General features: G+C 37.3%; 1 pseudogene; it reads left to right on the forward strand.

Moving 5' to 3' along the window:
* The first annotated feature begins 4,429 nt into the window (after positions 1 to 4,429).
* On the forward strand, positions 4,430 to 5,525 carry LOC101388688 (small ribosomal subunit protein uS2 pseudogene; annotated as a pseudogene).
* Positions 5,526 to 10,190: the final 4,665 nt, after the last annotated feature.

Here is a 10,190-nt window from a genome sequence, read left to right on the forward strand (position 1 = left end):
TAAAAATATCTAAAGGTCTTATTTTTCACAGATTCATATCTCCTAAAAACATTTCATAGGCAACTGCCTGCTCCTATAGTAGGGCTATCTCTTTAAGAAGGGTGCATTCTTGGGTATCCTTTACTAAAAATAAATCTTCAGTCAACTCTGTCATTTTCTACATTGCTAATGTAGATTACATCCAAAACTGCCAATAATCCATGAATTATATTTGCTTTGGGATATGGTGTGAGAATTACTTTTTGTCTGGGTAGCCTCCAGTAACATTCCCCTGGCAACAGATTGCTAAAAGCTAGTGTTTACAACTCAATAACAAAAAAAAAAAAAAACAAGCCAATCAAAAAATGGGCAGAGGTAATGAACAGACACTTCTCCAAAGAAGATATACAGATGGCCAATAGGCACATGAAAAGATGCTCAACATCACTAATCATAAGGGAAATGCAAATCAAAACCACACTAAGATATCATCTGGGGCCGGCACAGTGGCTTAGCTGTTAAGTGCATGCGCTCCGCTACTGGCGGCCCAGGTTCGGATCCCGGGCACGCACCAATGCACTGCTTCTCTGGCCATGCTGAGGCCGCGTCCCACATACAGCAACTAGAAGGATGTGCAACTATGACACACAGCTATCTACTGGGGCTTTGGGGGAAAAAAAGGAGGAGGATTGGCAACAGATGTTAGAGCCAGTCTTCCTCAGCAAAAAGAGGAGGATTAGCATGGATGTTAGCTCAGGGCTGATCTTCCTCACACACAAAAAAAGATATCATCTTACACCGGTTAGAATGGCTATAATCACCAAGACAAAAAGCAACAAATGCTGGAGAGGCTGTGGAGAAAGGGGAACCCTAATCCACTGCTGGTGGAAATGCAAACTGGTGCAGCCTCTATGGAAAACAGTATGGAGATTCCTCAAAAAATTAAAAATAGAAATACCTTATGATCCAGCTATCCCACTACTGGGCATCTACCCAACAAACCTGAAATCAATAATCCAAAGAGGCTTATGCCCCACTATGTTCATCGCAGCATTATTCACTATAGCCAAGACATGGAAGCAACTCAAGTGTCCCTTGACTGATGATTGGATAAAGAAGATGTGGTATATATATACCATGGAATACTACTCAGCCATAAAAAAAATGAAATTGTCCCATTTGCAACAACATGGATGGACCTGGAGGGTATTATGTTAAGTGAAATAAGCCAGAAAGAGAAAGACAAACAGTGCATGATTTCACTCATATGTGGAAGATAAACCAACACACGGACAGATAGAGCTATTTGGTGGTTACCAAGGGCTGGGGGGGTGGGGGTGGGCACAAGGGGTGGAGGGATGCACTTATATGGTGACTGATAAACAATAATATACAACAAAAATTTCACAATAATAAAAAAAAGCTAGTGTTTAATTTGTATTAACTACCAATAATTGGGAGAACTTCACGTTTTCTGAATGGTTACTAATGGTGTTAGTGATAGCAACCTGAATTTATAAAATTCTCCCTCAAGACAATCTAGAGTGGATACTGCATGTGAACAAGTTAGAGTTGACTGTTTTTGAGTCCCAGAAATGAAATTTACTGCCTTTATATGTATTTCTTACATATTTGTAAAGTTGTATGTCATTTTATGCTCCTAAATTATGCTCTAAAATTCTATACAATTTTATTAGCAACTACCTAGTGGTAATCTTGTTTTGACAAATTTTTGGTGTACTAAAAACAAAAGCCTTCCTATTTGTGGCAGTTATAAATTATAACTGCTATGTTGAAAGATTTTTTAGTGTATCTGTGACCGTCTGCTAGAAGAGATAGTCTTTCATCACTGTCATTATAGTTATGTACTTGTGTATGTTGGGTAGATTTTTGAGTCTTTGTGGTAATAAGAGCAATTTGCTACATTTCTTTACAAGTTTTCAAAGGACTTAAAGACTCATTCTTGTTATATTCCTGTGAGATTAAGTTAAAGGCAAATAAGATTTCAATACTGATTGTACCTTTGAAATAACCCTGATAATCAACTATATCATTGTTATCATCCCATACAGCTACCACCAGCCTTATAGAGATGCCTTTAACTTAGCAAAGCCCGCTGCTGTCATTTCTGCTGGTTAAGCACCCCTACTCCAGAAGATCACTTCAATATTTCTACTATGTGTAATGCCCAGTATTGGCATGCCCACTATTATAATTTTAAATCTGATAGTTCTATATTAGTAGTTTTACTAATTCAAAAATTAGATATTTGTTTCAGTACAGATTTTCTAGTTTATACTCTGATGAAAAGCTTTAAATCAAGAGACTTGTTGAAAAATATATGTATTAAAGCAAAAATCTTAAATAAAATATGCCATTGGTAAAATTAAAATGAAGCTCCTGGAAGCAGGAAACTTTGTCTTTTGCACAGTCTGTTAACCCCTTCACATTGCCTAGTATAGAGCAAGTTATCTCGGTACTACAGTGTATTTAGGATTTTCATGTTTGCCTAAATGCAAACAAAAAGAAAGCAAGAATGAGAATATTAATATCAGGTATAGAAAAATTAAGGCCAAAGCATTAAGTGTGAAAAAGAGGAATATTATGTCAAGATAAAAGGTACACTCCACGAAATAATAATCTTAATAAGCTTCTATGTACCAAATAATATTACTAAATGCAAAAAAAGCAAAAACACCTAGCAATACAAGAACTTTGTTAGAATCACACACACACAATTATAATGGTAGAGTTTAATAAACCTCTTTCAGAACTTAACAGGCAAAAAAGCAAGGATATTAGTGTATTAATAATATAATCAACTAGCTTGGTTTTTAGTCAAATATAGAACTTTGTATGCTATTACCAAAGTATGCATTCTTTTCATGTAACCATGGAAGATTTACAAAAATCAAACATATACTTGGCCATGATTTAAACCATAACAAATTTCAAAAGATAGGGATTTTAGAGGCTACATTTTGTGATTATAATCCAATATAACTAGAAATCAATGCTAAAAATAGGATCATAAAGGCCACCTATTTGGAAATTAAGAAATGTTTTTCTAAATACTTCCAGGACCAAAGAGAAAACTAAAATTATAAACATCCAAAAGACAATAAAAAGGAGTACATATTACATATTAAAACTTATGAAATATACTATACTCAGAAGTATATAGTCTTAAGTATTTTTATTATTAAAAAAGAATGAATAATAACAAACTTACACAAGGATAAAATGAACCAAGAGAAAGAATACGGGAATGTGTAATAAAGGAAAGGCTGAAATTAATGAAATAGAAGGCATTAAAAGGTTTAAATAGATACACTCTTGGCAAGACTGATGATAGCAAGAAGAAAGAAAAATATGCATCCTCAGTATCTTCAAAACACTTATAGAAAATAACTGCCAATCTAGAATTCAGTGCCCAATGAATATATCCTTTAAAATTGAAGATGAAATAAAGACATTTTCAGACAAAATCGGAGAATTTGTCACTAGCAGACCCACACTAAAGGATTTCAAATGGAAGGAATGAAAAGCAATAGAAAGGGTGAAATATGTGGGTAAAACCAAATGAATATGGACCTTGTAAAACAATAACCATGCCTTATGGGGTTTTAAATAGATATAGCTTTAAAACACATGAAAACAATAGCACATAAATCATAAGGGATGTATATGAAGGACCATAAGTTCCTTGCATTTTCAAAGAGGGAATAAAAGTAGTAATTTATCTTAGACTTCAATAAATCAAAGATGCATATTATAATCTCTAGAGTAACTACTAAAAGTAAAGTGAAAAAATATATAACAACCTAATAGAAGGGGAAAAGGAATAATAAAGTTTTTGATCCAAAAAGAAATCAAGAGAGCTGGCCCGGTGGCTTAGCGGTTAAGTGCACGCACTCCGCTACTGGCGGCCCGGGTTCGGATCCCGGGCGCGCACCAACGCACTGCTTCTCCGGCCATGCTGAGGCTGCGTCCCACATACAGCAACTAGAAGGATGTGCAACTATGACATACAGCTATCTACTGGGGCTTTGGGGGAAAAAAAAAAAAAAAAAGGAGGCGGATTGGTAATAGATCTTAGCTCAAAGCCGGTCTTCCTCAGCAAAAAGAGGAGGATTAGCATGGATGTTAGCTCAGGGCTGATCATCCTCACAAAAAAATAAATAAATAAAACTGTTTAAAAAAAACAAGAGGGCCGGCCCTGTGGCTTGGTGGTTAAGTGCGCGCGCTGCAATGCTGGTGGCCCGGGTTCGGATCCCAGGTGCGCATCGAGGCACCACTTCTCCGTCCATCCTGAGGCCGAGTCCCACATACAGCAACTAGAAGGATGTGCAGCTATGACATACAACTATCTACTGGGGCTTTGGGGGGAAAAAATAAAATAAATAAAATCTTTAAAAAAAACAAGAAAGAAATCAAGAAAGAAGAGAAAATGAAGATAGAACAAATGGAAAACAACATAGATTTAAATCCAAACACGTTAAACATAAACCTTATCAAGCTCCAATTAAAAGACAAAGACTTTCAGCCTTTCCACTCTACCCATTGACGGGTCCGTAGACATTGTTCTGGGTTCCCACGGTAACTTAAAGGGAAACTTTCACAATGTTGGTAGCCTTTGATGTCCTGCAAATGAAGGAGGAGGATGTCCTCAAATTCCTTGCAGCAGGAAACCACTTAGGTAACACCAACCTTGACTTCCAAATTGAACAGTACATCTACAGAAGGAAAAATGATAGCATCTACATCATAAATATGACGAGAACCTGGGAGAAGCTTCTGTTGGCAGCTCATGCATTGTTGCCATTGAAAACCCAGCTGATGTCAGTGTCATGTCCTCCGGGAATACTGACCAGCATGCTGTGCTGAAGTTTGCTGCTACTACTGGAACCACTCCTATTGCTGGCCACTTTACTCCTGGAACTTTTACTAACCAGATCCAGGCAGCCTTCCGGGAGCTGCAACTTCTGGTGGTTACTGATCCCAGGGCTGACCACCAACCCCTCACAGAGGCGTCAAATGTTAACCTGCCTGGCATTGCTCTGTGTAACACAGACGCTCCTCTGCACTATTGGACATTGCCATCCCATGCAACAATAAAGGAGCTCACTCGGTGGATCTGATGTGGTGGGCACTGGCCAGGGAAGTTAAGCACATGCATGACGCTATCTCCCTTGAACACCCATGGGAGGTCATACCTGATCTCTACTTCTAGAAGGATCCTGAAGAGATTGAAAAGAGCAGGCTGCTGCTGAAAAGGCTGTAACCAAAGAGGAATTTCAGGGTGAATGGACTGCATCAGCTCCTGAATTTACTACTTCTCAACCTGAGGTTGCAGACTGGTCTGAAGGCATGCAGCTGCCCTCAGTGCCTATTCAACAGTTCCCTACTGAAGAATGGAGCACTCAGCCCTCCACAGAAGACAGGTTTGCAGCTCCCACTGCTCAGACCACTGAATGGGTCAGAACAACCACTGAGTGGTCTTAAGCTGTTCTTCCACAGACTGTTAAACAGAGAATGGAAAGAAGGTTGATGGAAAATAAACAGTTTCAAAAAAAAAAAAACTTTCAGTTTGGTTTAAGAAGAAAAGAAGAAAACTATATATATATCAAGCTTCAATCAGAGAAGCAGGACCACTATGAGTGATAAAGAATAAGGGATTTATTATAGAGATTAGATCTTCCACAATTGGGGGACACTATGCAGTGCCGGTGTCTGCATCTGGTGCAGAGCTGAAGCCACTATGGGTCAGTCTAACAAATAGTGTGAAAGGAGTGCTGGATGTGCACAAGAAGAAGGGCAAACTGGAGCCCAAAAGGACAACTGGAATTCATGAGGACAAGCTGGAACCCCTGTCTGTTTCTCAGTGACTTCCGTGGTCGTCATGGCATTGTGCATGCACTTGGCCCAGGAATCATAGAAGCTGAAAGAACAAGCTGAAGGAACCTCAGGCCCTGGAGCTTCCCCACACTGATAAGGTCAGCTTGCGGATGAGTGACAACGTGTGTAAGTGGCCGTAGTGCCTGGTGCCCTGCACTGGCTGCTGCTTCACTTCCACCTTCCAAATCACATACAGATTCCTCTCCTGGTCACTACTAATGAAGAACCATACTGGGAAATAAATTCTGCTAATTACGAGTTCTGGTTTAGCTAATTTGATGTAGTCCAAAGCCACCACAGTCCATGACTTGTCAACTTGGTATCTATGCATGCTTTTTGTTTAAACATTCTTAACTTAGAAATAATAGGAAAGTCATGCTTCCAGCTAAGATGCTCAGCTAACCTTCATAACCTTAAAACAAGCAACCCTCCCCACAAAGAGGATACAAAGTCTCTTCGTCCATCTTTGGGTGATATTCACTCCTAGCTGAATCATACTCTCCTATTGATATTCTGTAACTTAAATACTATGTTATAAGCTTAATTACTGTTAACACAAATTATGTTAAATGGTAGAGAAATGGGAGGGGGGAGGAAAAAGTTGTGTAATATACACAAATATATTCAAATCAAAAGAAGAAATAGTTATTCCAACCCTTGTTTCTGCCACTTAATCACATGGTCATAGGTGTTCCACTACATATTCCGTATTCCCTTTGCCCTTAGCAAGCACCCTCAGCTGTTCATGATTCCTTGTTTGTTGAGGTGACCCAAACTTCCATTCCTGAAGAGTCTGAGCCTTTAGCAGTTCTTCCGTATTGGGTAGTTGTCATTTTTCCCTTGACTTTAATCACTAAGTAGGGGAGTACTGTGAGATCCCCAGGGGATCTCCTGCATTCCAGACATACTCCTTACCTATTTGTGTAGTAGCAATCCGGTTTGCCCTTGATAGTCAGGATCAGTCACCCCAGCTACTACACTAATTTCCTTCTTTGATATATAGGCATGGAAAGCTAAATATGGCCAGGTACAGTCTCAACTCCTAATTCAGTGAATAAATCAACATGTGCCCCAATTGCCAGTGGAAACAGAGTAATTAATACTTTTAAACCTAATGTGATCAGAGAACTAATTCCAGATAATCCAGAAACAATACAGATAAACCATCCATAAGATTCCGTTCCACTTCTGATTTTCTGTTGCTGAATAACAAATCACCCCAAAACTTAGTGGCTGAAAACAACAGTAGTCATTTATTTCTGCTCATGAATCTGCAATTTTGGTAGTGTTTGTCAGGAATCGCTCATTTCTGCCCCATGCAGTGTCAGCTGGGACAGCTTTTCTGGAAGCTGGGGATCCACTGTCAAGATGTCTCACTCACATGGCTGGCAAGTTGATGCTAGTTGTCTTATGGGAGACCACCCAGGAGCGGGCCAAGAGTCTCAGTTCTGCTCTGGTCTTCAACAGGAGCTGCTTGTGCTTCCTCACAGCATTGTGACTGGGTTCCAAGTGTATGTGTCTGAAGAGAATCAGGCAGAATCTGCCTTGCCTTTTCTAACTGAGCCTGGAAAGTCACACAGCATCACTTCCCTACAGCCTAATCATGGAAGCAGGCACCTACTCACCCTCATCACTACTCACAGATTCAAGGGGTAGGGAATTAGACTCTACCTTTTGATGAGGAGACGGTTTCTAGAAGAGCATGTGGGATGGGAGATATTGTTGAAGCTGTCTTTGGAAAATATAATCTGCTACCTTAAAAATCAGGCATCAAAAAATTGCAAGTAAAGAGATAGTAAAATATGTAGAACACAAACACAGCAAGAAGTACTTCTAGAGATGAAGGACATTTCATATTTACAAGTTAAAGCCACCAATAAAATTTAACAGTTCCAAAGTTGTATGCATATAATATATACTTAAAATATGTAATGCAATATTGTCAAAAGTAAAAAGAGAAAACAGACAAATCTCCAATCAAAATGGGAAAATTTAAACACATATCTCAATAACTGATAGATTAAACAGACAAAATCAGTAAGGAGACAGAAAATGCAAATATGATTAACAAACTTGTCCTGTTAGGCACTGTACCTGCAATTGCAAAATATACGTTCTTTTCAAGTGCATACAGAACATTTATAAAACTGACCACATTCTGAGCCACAAAGCAAGTCTCACTAAATTTCAAAGGATTGAAATCATATATAGTCTCTAATCACAGTAGAATTAAGCTAAAAATCAATAACAAAAAAATTTAAAAATTTTCCATGTTTGGAAATACACCTTTAAATAACTCACAAGTCAAAGAAGAAATCACAAAGGACAATTAGAAAATGTTTTGAAATAAATGATAAAAAAATTACTTGTGAGATACAGTTAAACACATAATTAGAGGGAAAAATATAGCCTTAAAAGCATATATTGAAAAAGAGGCTGAAAAACAATGATCTAAGCAACCATCTCGAGAAGTTAGAAAAAACTCCATCAAATTAAGCCCAAAGAAAGTAGAAAGAAAGAAATAGAAACATGCACATAATAGAATCAATAGTCAAAAACTGATTCTTTGAAAAGACTAATAAATCCTCTGGGGAGACTGATTAAGAAAAGACGAAGGAACAAATAACTAATATTAGGAATGAAAGAGAGGATCTTATTACAGACATAGAAAGATAAAATATAACAGACATAAACACTTTATGACAATAAATTTGAAAATTTAGATTAAATGGGAAAATTCCCTTAAAAAATTTTACCAAAACTGACTTGAGAAAAAGAAAAGCTGAATAGCTCTTTGTCTTCTAAAGAAATTTAATCCAAAATTTCCAACAATGAAAACTGCAGGCCTGGGCAACTTTCCTAAAGAATCCTATCAGGGCCGGCCCTGTGGCTTGGTGGTTAAGTGCGCGCTCTGCGATGCTGGTGGCCCGGGTTCGGATCCCGGGTGCGCATCGAGGCACCACTTCTCCGTTCATCCTGAGGCCGAGTCCCACATACAGCAACTAGAAGGATGTGCAGCTACGACACACAACTATCCACTGGGGCTTTGGGGGGAAAAAATAAAATAAATAAAAAATCTTTAAAAAAAAAAAAAAAAAAAGAATCCTATCAAATATTTAATCAAGAATTAACAAGAATATTAAACATACTCTTCCAAGGAATTGAAAAGAAAGAATACTTCCCAAATCTTCTTAAGTCAGCAGAGCCTTGATACCAAACTAACAAAGCCATTACAATGAAGGGACATTAAAGGCCAATCTCATTCACTTATATAGATGCAAAAATCTCAAATGGATCTAATTATATAAAAGGATAATAAAAGATGGGTGTATTCCAGGAATGTAAGGAAGGTTTAACAGTTGAAAATCAGTGTAATCTACCACATTAACAGAATAAAAGAGAAAAATCATCTCAATAGCTGCAGAAAAAAAATTTGATAAAATTTAATGCCTGTGATATTAAAAAAAACAAAAAACAAAAACCCTATAGCAAACTAGGAATGGAAAGGAGCATATTTAACCTAATAAATGGTATCTATCAAAAAACACCGTACAACAAACAGCATGTTTAATGGTGAGTTTTTTTAAGTTTTCCTTCTGAAATCAGGACAAGTGATACCCATTATCACCACTTCTATTCGACATTGTACCAGAGGTCCTAATCAGTATAAATAGAGAGAAAAGAAAAAGAATTAAGGATTAAAAAGGAAGAAATGAAAGATCTACAGACAATATGATTGTGTATTTTTGCTGGATACACAGGTCAACATACAAAATTTGATTGTATTTCTATATACCAGAAAAAATTAGAAAAGTAAAAACTTTTAAATGATCGCATTTATATGATCATACCTAGAAACAATTCTAATGAAATGTGTGCATGACCTCTACACATAGAACTATAAAATCAGTAGGAAAATATGAATTATTATTGAGACCTAAATAAATAGATATAGCAAGTTCACAGATTGGAAATATTATAAAGATGTCAATTTCCCCCCAGTTGATATATAGATTTGATGCAATTCTAATCATCCCAGCAGGATTTGTGTGTGTGTGTGAGTGTGCATTACAGTGAAGAAAGTGTTGTCTTTTCAATAAATGATCCTGGTTCAATTAAATATACATACGGGGGCAAAGGAAAAGAAACTTGAACCTCACACCATGTACAAAAATCAACTTAAGGTAGATTATTGTTTTAAATTTGACAGTAAAAACAAGAAGCCTTCTTAAAAATAACATAGTAGAATATCTTTGTGACCTGAGGTAGCAAAGATTTCATGAACAGGATATAAAAGACATTAACAAAAGAGA

The sequence above is a fragment of the Ceratotherium simum genome, chromosome 10, assembly GCF_057802395.1.
Source record: "Ceratotherium simum simum isolate JZ-2026a chromosome 10, ASM5780239v1, whole genome shotgun sequence".
NCBI lineage: Eukaryota > Metazoa > Chordata > Mammalia > Perissodactyla > Rhinocerotidae > Ceratotherium > Ceratotherium simum.